Raw genomic sequence first — 12,843 nt, forward strand, 5'->3', positions numbered from 1 at the left:
CTTGTATTCTTATATATTTGACTTAATTCTCTATATATTTTAGAAATGAGGCCCTTATGAAGATCAAATTTTCTATTGAGCTCTGGTCTTTTTATCAGGAATGTTTGGAAGTCCCCTATTTTGTTGAATATCCATCTCCTCCCCTGAAAAATTACACTCATTTTCACTGAGTAGTTGATTCTTGATTGTAATCCAAGCTCTTTTGCTTTACAGAATATCATATTTCATGCCCTATGGTCTTTTAATGTAGAAGCTGCAAGGTCCTGTGTTATTCTGACTGTGGTTCCATGAGATTTAAATTGTTTCTTTCTGGCTGTTTGCCGTATTTTCTCTTTGACCTGGTAATTTTGGAATTTGGCTACTATATTCCTTGGCATTTTCAATTTGGGATCTCTTTCAGGAGGTGATCACTGGATTCTTTCTATGGCTATTTTACCCTCTGATTCTAGGACCTCAGGGCAGTTTTCCTTTATGATTTCCTGAAAGATCCTGTCCAGGCTCTATTTTTCACAGTGATTTTCAGGTAGACTGATAATTTTTTAAATTGTCTCTGCTGGATTGATTTTCCACATCATTTGTTTTAACAATGAAGTATTTTATGTTTTTGTCTATTTTTTCATTCTTTTGTTTCTGTTGACTGATTCTTGCTCCCTCATAGAGTCATTAGCTTCCATTTGCCCAGTTCTAATTTTTAGTTAATTATTTTCTGCTATTAGATTTTATTCCTCCTTCCCCATTTGGCCAATTGTACTTTTTAGGGACTTGTTTTCTTCAGTGTATTTTTTTTTCCATTTGGTCAATTATATTTTTTAAGGACTTGTTTTCTACAGTTAATTTTTCTCCTTTTTCCAAGGTATTGACTCTCTCTTGCATACCTCTCATTTCTTTTCCCATTTTTTCTTCTGCCTCTCTCATTTGATTTTTCAAATTCTTCTTGAGCTCTTCTAAGAGGGTGTTTTGGGCTTTGGACCAGTTCATATTCCCTTTTGAGGTTCCACATGTGGGTTTGTTGACAATGTTGGCCTCTAAAGAATTTCTGCCTTGATCTTCATTGTTCTCATAATATGAATCTATGGTATGTTTCTTTTTGCTTATGGTGTTTGCTTATTTCCTGACCTTTAAAGAGAGTGAGCTCTCCTGCTGGGGAGCAGAGGGCACTGACCCAAGCTTCTTATGTTAGGAGACTAGGGCATGGTCACTGGCATTGTGTGCTGGGGCCTCCAGTGTTGGCAGTTGGAGTCTGTAGGGTTCTGGCACCTTACCTGGTGTTGGGCTGGAATCAGCAACACTGGAACTCTAGGGGTAGGATTGGGTAGTCTGGCCCCTGGAGGTTGCCTGCTTTTCCTTTCCTTTTGCTTTCTTCAGCTCCTTTCAGATGGATGTTACAAGATGTTTATCTGCCTGGGGCCCCTTGGAGAGCTTCACAGAGTTTTGCCGAGTCACTGGGATACTGCTGTAGAATGCCAAGGCACCTGGTGGTTTTCTGAGCTGGTTTCCACTGGTTTCCCCCACCCTCACTGAGGCACTCAGGGGTCTAGGTGTTGGTGTTTGCCTGCTCCACACCTGGGTTTCTGGATCTCCTCCTGATATGCTGAAGTGGGGCTTTCCACTAGCTTTCTGGGATGCCTCCATTCTGTACTGCTTCCATTCCCCCCAGGGCAAGAGGGGCCTTTTGCATTAATCCCTCAAGCTACCAGAGCTACTGGACTGCTGCATCCCTATCTTTCTTCTGGTTCAGCTGTTCCAGGGTTTTTCCTGGGGTTTCAGAGGTTGATAAGGGAGGGTAAGAGTGACTTACTTCTTACTCTGCCATCTTGGCTCCCAGAAGCCAGGAGCCAGATTCTATCAGAAACTGTTGGAATCCGTTCCTGGGTAGATGATTTGGGTATTGAATAGTATAGCAGACAAAATTAAGTTATTATAAAAGAATAGTGTCACCACATACACAGCTTTATGACAGAGATTGTATTGCACAAGAGGAATTCAGTGGAAACATTCCACATTAGAATGGGTTATTACTGCCTATAGTGATCCTCAGCCAGACCTTACTGATAAGCCACTAGAATGGACTCCTTGGAGAAGTGTGGCAGAATCTCAGGTTTATATAAGGGAGATGACCAAGCAATTCATTTTATATTCCCCTAAATATCATAGTCCTGATGTAGAACATTTTACAGCTGGGATAAGGAGCATACTCTTAAGGTTAGCCCCTGCTCATTGGAAGGGACCCATATTAGCTGTTTTAGCTCCCCTCATACGGGATATCAGCCTTTGACTTTGGAAAAAGGTTGGTTGAGTTGACCAAAATCCGAGATCTAAAATTCATCAGAGTAAGACCCATGCAAGACAAGTAAAAAAATACTTCAGCAGCAAATAGATCAAAGAAGACCAAATAGACCAAATGTGGCCTGATTTGATATAGAGTGGGGTATTGTGAGAAAAAATAGACAAATAACCTAATATAATGTTATTTAAGAAAAGGAAGATGCTGAAACTCCATTAGCAATATACAAAATAGACTCTAACAGCCACTCTTGAAGAAAGTAAGGCAATAGACATAAGGATGGGGACAAATATCTATACCCATCCCTTGATGCCTGGAATCCACTTGAACCTATAAGAGACTAGGGGTGGGATTGAGAACTCCCAGAATAAGGCAGATTGAAGGAGACTAGAGGCTCTATGTAGAAGTAAATCATTGGTTATAGCACAATAAAGAATCCTTGCCCTACTAGACATTGAGACTGAATATACCTTTATTCATGGAAATCCACATATGTTCCTTGGTCCCCTGGTTTCTTGGTTTACATTGATGATTATGGATGTACTGTAATACCAGCAAAGACAAGTAAACTTGTGTTATAAACCATACAATAACATATTATATTAGACCTATCTAATGCTTTTTTTTTGAAGTATTCTTTAGACAGAAGAATCAAAGGGACATTTTGTGCTTACGTGGGATGGGCAGCATTGGACTTTGAAGGCCCTACCCTAGGGATATATACACAGCCCAACCACATGCCATAGTTCAGTTGCCTATGATCTGGATATCATTTCAGCCTCATACCATTTGAGCATCCACTGTGGACATCATATTGACAATAATATCATAACCTCTGATGATTTGCCTTTAGCACATTAATATTTTGAACAGCTTCAAGATATTCTCTTCCAAAGGGGATGAGCAATAAACCTCACCAAAGTGTAAGGACTGGGACATACCATGAAATTCCTAGGTGTGGTGTGGTCAAGTATAACACAGGTTGTGGGTGAGATTGTAGTTAAAATTCAAGCTTTCCTCTACCAAAATTTTATCCATGACCTTGCTCAGTGTTTATATCTGTTATATGACTTGGCTCAGTGGAGCCTTCTGGTCTCTAGTCCTTGAAGTGCTGAACCATTACTTATTGCACCCTTTTGCTCACTGAATGTTCAATTTGTCAACCTGACTATTGCATTGTTTTTGGCATGTAACCTGATCCATTTGGAGACATGAAAACTAGTATATAGACTGGGTGCAGTGTGTGGCACATAATCCATCAACAGTTTCTGGATCTGTGTATCTCTGCCTATCCATAGTTTTGGAGGAACATGCTGAAGATTTGATACACCAAGAGGTGATGACTATTGTAACTACTAGATTTTGTTATTGAAACTAAGACTATGCAATGTCATACTTGCCATTTTATGCTCTTCCCTTATTCTATGTATTTGCTTATACATTTGGTGCACTGTATGTTTGCAGTTTCCAAATTTTAGGGAAACCTAAGCCCTTAAGCCCCTGTTACATCTTCCCTTCATAAAGTCCTAGATACATTGCCAAACAGGTGGGCACAAAGATTTCATGGGCCAACCATGAAGGTGTAGATTGTGGGTTAAATGGATCATTGTTGCAATTTAAAGTTGGAAGTAAGACATCTATAAATATTTTCACTAATTCAGGAATGATGTGTAAATAGCAAATAACTCCAAGTTGTTTGAATATTGACACATCTTGCTATTTAGGCCACATGTGCCTCTGCATATCCTGAATATTTTGACATACTCCCTCCTTAAACAATTTCAGTAAAACACATAAATAACTTAAGAACCAAGTCCTTGAGTGGACATCTATACCCTGCTTGCTTACTGTCCATTACAATGTACTGAGTACAGGACATCACTCTAAGTAAATTCCCTAATTAAGCTTGGACTGATTGCCCTGGCTTTGCCACTTTCCTTGGAATTCCTCTGTCATAAATATCCTATCAGCAACAAAAAGATACCAGCCTATATTTACAATGTACATAGGAGTCATATGTGGCAGAAGAACAAACGCTTTTCAAGTCACTGAAAAATTTGCCCTACTAATTGATTTTATACATGTATTCAAATATTTCTTTGATTTTTCTGTTCTCTTCATTCCTAATAGCTCAGTACTACAGCAATTAAATAACATTCATATTGCAAAATGTATCCAGTTATTCACTCATCATTAAGCCTATAGTTTCTTTTCAAAACTTTACTTATGGTGCTAATATGACTATTTTTTTTCTCCTGTACATAGCCCTTTTATTAATGCTACTAACTGAATAGAGGAATCACTATGGCAAAGGACAAGACCAACTTAATAACTTCTTTTGTATAGTTTCAAGTTGCTTTCTAAAGTGACCCTGGTAATCTAAACCCACATAAGCAGTGAATCTGTGTCTAATTTCTCATAGGTTCTTAACTATTTTGTACTTTGTTATCTCTTGCCATCTTTGATAGGCATAAGTTAACAGCTGAGAGTTGACTGGATTTTGCTTTCTCTGGTTACTAGAGATTCTGAAGATTTTAGATGATTATTGTTAGTTTGAATTTCTTAAAAATATTTTTCAATTCTTTTAATAATTTATAAAATGCTTCCCAATCATGAAGATTTATGTCAATTGTATCTACATTTTAGAGGTCAGATTTTATCAGGAGTTTGATGCAATTATTTTCTCCATTACATATACTTTATTCTTGTTCTAACTGTATTCATTTAGTTTGTGGAAAAAGCTTTATTTGTACTAAATAAAATTGTTTTTGTTATGTACTATTCCTCATATTATTGCTTGTTGAGAAATCTTTCCCAACCTCCTAATTCTAAAGTATATCATACTTTTAATGTTTAGATCATTATTTTTGGAAATCTGGTGGCATCCATTAGATGCAAATAGTCTGAATTCATTTTTTACAAAATTACTATATAGTTTTCACAGAAATTTTTACTGAATTGAGTTGTTTCCTCTTCAACATGGACAGTGAATTAGATCTCCTCCATAGAGTGGCAAGAATACATCTTGTTTGATCATAAACCCTTCACTTATTCATAGATCTGATGGGTACATTTTTTCATGATCGTATGATATACTTATAATATTATGTTTTTTAATCTGAATCATTTATCCATTTTGACCTTATGTTGGCATATGATGTGAGATGTTGTTCTATGCCTAGTTTCTGAAAAATTGATTTCCAGTATTCCCAGCAATTTGGGTTAAATGTTGAATTCTTATCCCAAAAGCTTGGAACTTTATGTTTATCAAACGTTAGATTACTATGGTCATTTGTTACTGTGTATTATGTATCTAATCTATTCTACAGAACCAACACTCTATTTCTTATCCAGTACCAGATTGTTTTTATGATTACCACTTAATAGAATAGTGTGAAATCTTGAACTGCTAGGCTGCCTTCTTTAACATTTTTTTCTTCATTTGTTCCATTGATATTCTTGACCTTTTGTTCTTTCATATGAATTTTCTTACAATTTTTTTCTAGTTCTATAAAATAATTCTTTGGTAGTTTGATATAGCACTGAATAAGTAAATTAACTTAGATAAGATTGCAATTTTTATTATATTGGCTTGGCCTACCCATGAGCAATTAATATTTCTCCAATTGTTTAGATATGTCTTCATTTGTTTGAAGAGTGTTTTGTTATAGTGTTCACATAATACCTGGGTTTATATCGGCAAGTAGACTCCCAAGTACTCTATACTGTCAAGCATTGCTTTAAATTGAATGTCTCTTTTTACCTCTTCTTAATGGGTTTTGTTGGTAGCATATTGAAATGTAGATGGTTTGTATGGGTTTATTTTATATTCTGCAAATTTGCTGGTTATTAACTGTTTCCATTAATTTTTAAGTTTATTCTCTGAGTGTACCATCATATCATCTGCACAGAATGATCTTTGGGGGCAACTACGTGGTGCAGTAGATAAAGCATTGGTCCTGGAGTCAGGAAGGACCAGAGTTCAAATATGCCCTCAGATACTTATGTGACCCAGGGCAAGTCACTTAACCCCAACTGCTTCACAAAAAAAAGAGTGATGCTTTTGTTGTCTCATTCCTTCAATTTATTTTTCTTGTCTTATTACTATAGCTTATCAGGGAATCAAGGGTATTAAAACAATAAGTGTTTATTGAGAGAAACACACTGACAATCTTGTGATACAGTTCTCTAGCTAGCTCAGTTCCCTTTCTAATTAGTTATGGGTCTAGTTCAAATTCTGTCTTGTGAGAAAACTTTAATCAATTGTAGGAATTGAAAAAAAATTATATTTTTTGAACCTGGTGCTGCATGGTTGGAAAGCTGGACCATCTCTACATGCTGTTTAGAGACTCTTAACTAAAGACCTAGGACATGCTGACCAAAAACCCACTCAGACCCAAAGACTGACGCAAGAAGTTCTCTCACAATCATATAACCCAAGGAACCCTCATGCCTTATCTGAAAACTGACCCCATACTGATCAATCAGTTATTGTTTTTATGTTTGATTTTTCACAGATACTTGAGAGGAGTGGGACATCTCTTTTTCTGAATTCAGTGAATTGCACCTGTTTGCACTCCCCCTCCCAACTTGGAAAGTCCCTAATCTTTCCTTGAATTGGAAATCAGATTACCTACTTTTTTTATCCTGGTTAATTTTAAAAAAATAATTAATTGGTTTTATTTCATTAATTATTTTTTAATATATAAAACTCTGTTCCCTCCTATATTCAGAGTCTGGCACTAAACTAAGGAAGGGACCTGGAAGTGATTTGTTGGGCAATTGTCATTGGTTAATAAATCAATAATAAATCAATGTGCTTAGAAGTTTGAACCTTTGTTTCCTCAGTCATTTCTTCTTTCACTTGACACACTAGCATTTCCTGTATAATATTGATTAATAGTGGTGATAATGGTCATCCATCTTTCACTCCTGATGTAATTGTAAAGGCTCTAAGTTTATACCCATTACAAATAATACTTGATCTTGATTTTAGATAGATACCATTTATGATTTTAAGAAATGTTCCATTGATTACTATGCTTGCTAATGTTTTTAATAGAAATAGGTGTTACATTTTTTTCAGAGGCTTTTTCTGTATCTATTGTTGTGATTTTTGTTGTTTTTTTATTGATATGGTCAGAGAGTATGATAGTTTTCCTAATGTTGTTTCAGCACTGCATTTGTAGTATAAATCCCATGTGGTCACAGAGTACAGTTTTGTGATATATTATTGCAACCTCCTTGCTAATACTTTATTTAAAGTTTTACAGTGATATTCATTAGGGAAACTGGTCTTTAGTTTTCTTTCACTATTTTTACTCTCCTTATTTTAGATATCAAAACCATATTTGTGTCATAAAAAGAATTTGGTAAGACTCTTTCTTTACCTATTTTTTCCAATAGTTTAAGTAGTATTGGAATCAATATTTCCTTATTTTTTTTCATTTGTAAATCCATCTAGTCCTGAGAAATTTTATTTATGGGGCTCACTGATGATCAATTTTTTCCCCTTAGGTAGGTTTATTTAAGTATTTTATTTCCCCTTATGTTAATCTTGGTAGTTTATGTTTTTTGTAAATATTCCTCCCTTTCACTTAGATTATCAATTTTACTGGCACATAATATGGCAAAATAACTCCTGATTGCTTTAATTTCATTATCATTGATGGTGCATTTACCTTTATATTTTTGATACTTGTAATTTTGCTTTTCCTTCTTTCTTTTCTAATCAAATTAGCCAATGTTTTATTTATTTCATTGATTTTTTTTTCATAAAATTAGATGCTTGCTTTATTAGTTCAATTTTTTTCTTTTTACTTTAAATTTTATTATTCTCTCCTTTGCTTTTCTGAATGTACATTTCTGTGTTTATTAAGTATTTTTAATGTGTTCTTTTTTCTATTTTTACATGCCTAGTTCATTGATCTACTCTTTCTTTTATTGATGTACAGTTTTAGAGACATAATATTTCCCCTAAGTACTACTTTGGTTGCATGCCACAAATATTGGATAATTATTGTTGTCTCATTGTTATTATTCTCTTTAATGAAATGATTGTTTCTTTGATTTATACTTTGACTCACTCATTCTTTAGAATTAGATTATTTAGTTCCCAATCGACTTTTAATTTATGCTTCCACAGCCCTTTATTAAATGTAATTTTTATTGTTCTGAAAAGAGTACATTTAACACTTCTGGTTTTTTTTTTGCATTTGCTTGTGAGGTTTTTACACCCTAATACATGGGCAATTTTTGTGAGGGTGTCATGTACAGCTGAGAAAAAGATATACTCCTTTTTATTCCAATTCACTTTTCTCCAGAGTTCCATGATATTTAACAATTTGAAGATTCTATTCATCTTATTGACCTCTCTCTTATTTATTTTATGTTTGGTTTTATCTAGCTCTGAGAGGAAAGAGTTGAGGTCCCCCGCTAATATAGTTTTGCTCTCTATTTTCTCCTGCAATTTATTTAACTTTTCCTTCATAAATTTGGATGCTATGACATTTGGTATATATGTGTTTAGTATTGATATTACTTTATTTCTCTTTCCCTTGAGCAAGCTCAAATTTCTCTGTTTATTCTTTCTAATTGGGTCCATTTCTGCTTTGTCATTATTGCCACCTTTGCCTTTTTTTTTTGTTTTACTTCCACTGAAGTAAAATGGATTCTGCTCTAGTCCCTTATTTTAACTGTGTGTCTCTCAGTTTCAAGTGTATTTCTTGATAACGACATATTGTTGAATTCTGGTTTCTAATCCATTCTGCTATCCACATTCATTTTATCGGTGAGTTTATCCCATTCACATACTAACTGCGCATTTCTTTCCATCCTATTTTCTTCTCTTTGTCCAGCTCTCTCTCTTCTCATCCTGTTCCTCCTCTAATGTCTGTTTTAATTCTTACTACTGCCTTCTTTTACCTTCTCTCCCTTTTATTACCCATCCTTTCTCCAACCCCCTCTCCTTCCTACTTTTCTATTGGGTAAGATAGATTTCTCTTACTAAATGATTACATATATATGTATAATATGTATATACTTACATATATGTATATATGTATAACATGTATATACTTACATATATACACATATCTATTTCCCTCTTTAAACCAATTAGATATGAGTGCAGTTCAAGCATTCCTCCCCCATATGTTCTCTTCTACTACAAAAGATCTTTCTTGTACATCTCTTTTATGTGAGATAATTTCCACCATTCTTCCTTTCCTTTCCCCCTTCTCCCAGGAAAAACTTCTCTCCTGCCTATCCATTTTTTTATGCCATCCCAACATAATTAATTCACTCCTACACCCTCTTTATATGTGGAATCCTTCTAACTGCCCTAATAATGATAATGTTCTTAGAATATACATGTATTATCTTCCCATATAGAAAGGTAAACAATTTAAACTTATTGAATCCCTTATAATTTCTTTTTCATGTTTACATTTTTATACTTCTATTAAGTCAAAATTGAAATTCATATTTTCTACTCAACTCTAGTCTTTTTTTCAGGAATACTTGAAAGTCTTCTACTTCACTAAATATTCATTTTACCCTGGACAGATTATAGTCAGTTTTGCTGGGGACACTAATTTTTTATTGCAATCACAGCTCTTTTACCTTCCAAAATATAATTTTCCAAACTCTCAGCTCTTTTAATGTGGAAGCTACTAAATCTTGCTAAATCTAGGTCCACAGTCTTTGAATGGTTTCTTTCTGGATGTTCAAATTATTTCCTCTTTGACCTGGGAGTGCTAGAATTTGACTATAATATTCCAGTGTTTTTTTATTAATTTTGTGATATCTTTCAGGAGGTGATGAGTGCATTCTTTCATTTTCTATTTTACTCTTTGATTATAGGATACCAGGGGAATTTCCCTTTATAATTTCTTGAAATATGGTGTTTAGACTTTTTCTTTGATCATAGCTTTAAGGTAATGCAATGATTCTTAAATTATCTCTCCTCAAACTGTTTTCCAGGTCTGTTCTGTTTCTGATGAGATATTCCACATTTTTTTCTATTTTTCCCTTCTTTTGACTTTGTTTTGTTGTTTCTTGATATCTCATAAAGTCATTCATTAGCTTCCACTTACCCAAATCTAATTTTTAAGGAATTATTTTCTTCAGTGAGCTTTTGTATTTCTTTTTATTTTCCCATTTGGCCAATTCTGCTTTTTAAGGAGTTATTTTCATCAGTAGATTTTTGTGTCTCTTTTTTTTCTGATTTGATTAATTATGTTTTTAAGGTGTTATTTTCTTCAGTATTTTTGTACCTCTTTTACCATGCTATTAATTGTCTTTTCACAATTTTCTTCCTATGCTTTTATTTCTTTACTTCCTTTTTCTTCTACCACTCTTATTTGATTTTGAAAAACAATTTTTGGCTCTTCCAGGAATTTTTGTTGGGTTTTTTCCAATTCATATTTTTTTCTTTGAGGTTTTGTTTGTAGCTGTTTCGACTTCATTGTCTTCTTCTGAATTTTTGTCTTGATCTTCCCTGCCATCATAATAGTTTTTTTTTAATGGGTAGATTCTATTTTTGTTGCTTGATCGCTTTTTTACCTTAGATTTTTTATGTGGCACTTCATATTAATATTGGGCTCTGTTCCTGATATGGGGTGGGTGACTTTCTTAAGCTTCAGGCTTTTTTACATTACTGTTTTCAGAGCTAGTTTTGGGGGTTTGGAGGTTTTTGGTATTTTCAAGGTGGTATGATCTGGGGAGAGGTGTGGTCACTGTTCTCTTGGCCTGCACTCTGGTCCTTCTCCAAGAAGGACCCTTGATCCTTTGGGATTGCAATCAAAACAGGGCTCCTCCTCTCTTGGGAGTGAAAGTGACAGTGCCCCTCAGGTCTTCCACTCTCTCTTCTCCAAAAATATTCCTTTTTGTACTTGAACTATGACTTAAAAGTGGGATTAGGCAATTGAATTGTCCAATACTGTCTGGTCCTGCATCCAGTGCTAAGACAGGGGATCCTATAAATTCTTTCTGATAGTTGCCAGGTCTCCTTACAATCTCTGTCTTGAGAGCTCCCAAAGCTGTTCCTGCTTTTGTTACCACCACCAGCTCCCACCAGTGCAGTTTTATATGCATGGACTCCAGGCTAGCATCCACCTCTATGTTACAGATCTCCCTTTCTGACCTCCTATGTTTTCTTGAGCTGGAAAAAAAAAGTCTCACTCTAAACTTTTGTTGGCTCTGTCCCTCCAGAATTCAATTTGAGGCATTATTTTTAAATTATTTGGAGGGAAATGTTTGGTGCAGTCAGCTGAGTGCTTTCTCTACTCCACCATGTTGGTTCCTCCCCTGGAAGTCCAACACTTAATATCTGATTACTTTTTAAATTTTTGTTACATTACTAAATGGGTTGTACAAATCCAATTGCAGGCAGAGCCAATATGGTGGAGGGAAAGTAGTGACTTGCTTGAGCTCTCCTTCAAACCACTCCAAATACCTATAAAAAATGGCTCTAAACAAATTCTGAAGCAGCAGAACTCACAAAAAAACAGAGTAAAACAAATTTCCAGCCAAAGACAACCTGGATGGCTGATCTGAAAGGTATATGTCACTGGGAGGGGAGAGGAGTGCAGTTCTGTGTGGGTACTCAGGCCACAGCCAACCTGGAGCAGGCTTCAGAGGACTGAATCGCAGGCAGCTGTGGCAGTTTCCAGACTTCTCAACCCATGAATGCCAAAGACAACTTAGAAGGTGAGTGGAAAAGTCTGTGACTGTGGTGAGAGAAGAAGCTAGGTCTCAGCCACCCCCAGGGCAGTGGCTGCCTCCTGAACTTCTAGCCCACAGACTGAGGGGGAATCGAGTGACTGATCAGTGGAGGATTGCAAGAATCTCTTTGCCAGTGCTGAGGCAGGAATCTCTTGCTTTGCCCTCCATTGGATCTGGGTCACAGTTCTGAGGGGCGGTTCTGGGGCAAGGAGGAGTGCTGGCATGGTGGAGCTTGTTGTGGCAGTTGAGAGGAAACACCTCACCCCTTATCATAGCACCTTGGAAGAACTGAAAATTTTCAGGTCCCTAGAAGTATCTCTGAAAAGAGCTATACAAACCCCAGAAGCTTGGGAAAGTACATTCTCCACATTGCAAGCAGACTCTTACCTTAACAAAGAGCTTAAAACTGAAGTAATTGGCCAGTCTCATGAGTAAACAGCACAAAAAGAGAGAGACTATATTATCTTACTTTACTGACAAAGAAGATCAAAACATACAACCAGAAGAAGAAAACAAAGTCAAAGCTCCTACATCCAAGGCCTCCAAGAAAAATATGAATCAGTCCCAGGGGTTGGAAGAGCTCAAAAGGGAATTTGAGAAGGAAGTAAGAGAGGTAGAGGAAAAACTGGGAAGAGAAATGAGAATGATGCAAGAAAATCATGAAAAGCAAGTTACCAGTTTGCTAAAGGAGACCCAAAAAAATACTGAAGAAAATAACATCTTAAAAATAGCCTAACCCAAATGGCAAAAGAGGTCCAGAAAGCCAATGAATAGAAGAATGCCCTAAAAAGCAAAATTGGACAAATGGAAAAGGAAGTCAAAAGATTACTGAA

The sequence above is a fragment of the Vombatus ursinus genome, unplaced genomic scaffold (assembly GCF_900497805.2).
Source record: "Vombatus ursinus unplaced genomic scaffold, bare-nosed wombat genome assembly UNPS02015402.1, whole genome shotgun sequence".
Classification (NCBI taxonomy): Eukaryota; Metazoa; Chordata; class Mammalia; order Diprotodontia; family Vombatidae; genus Vombatus; species Vombatus ursinus.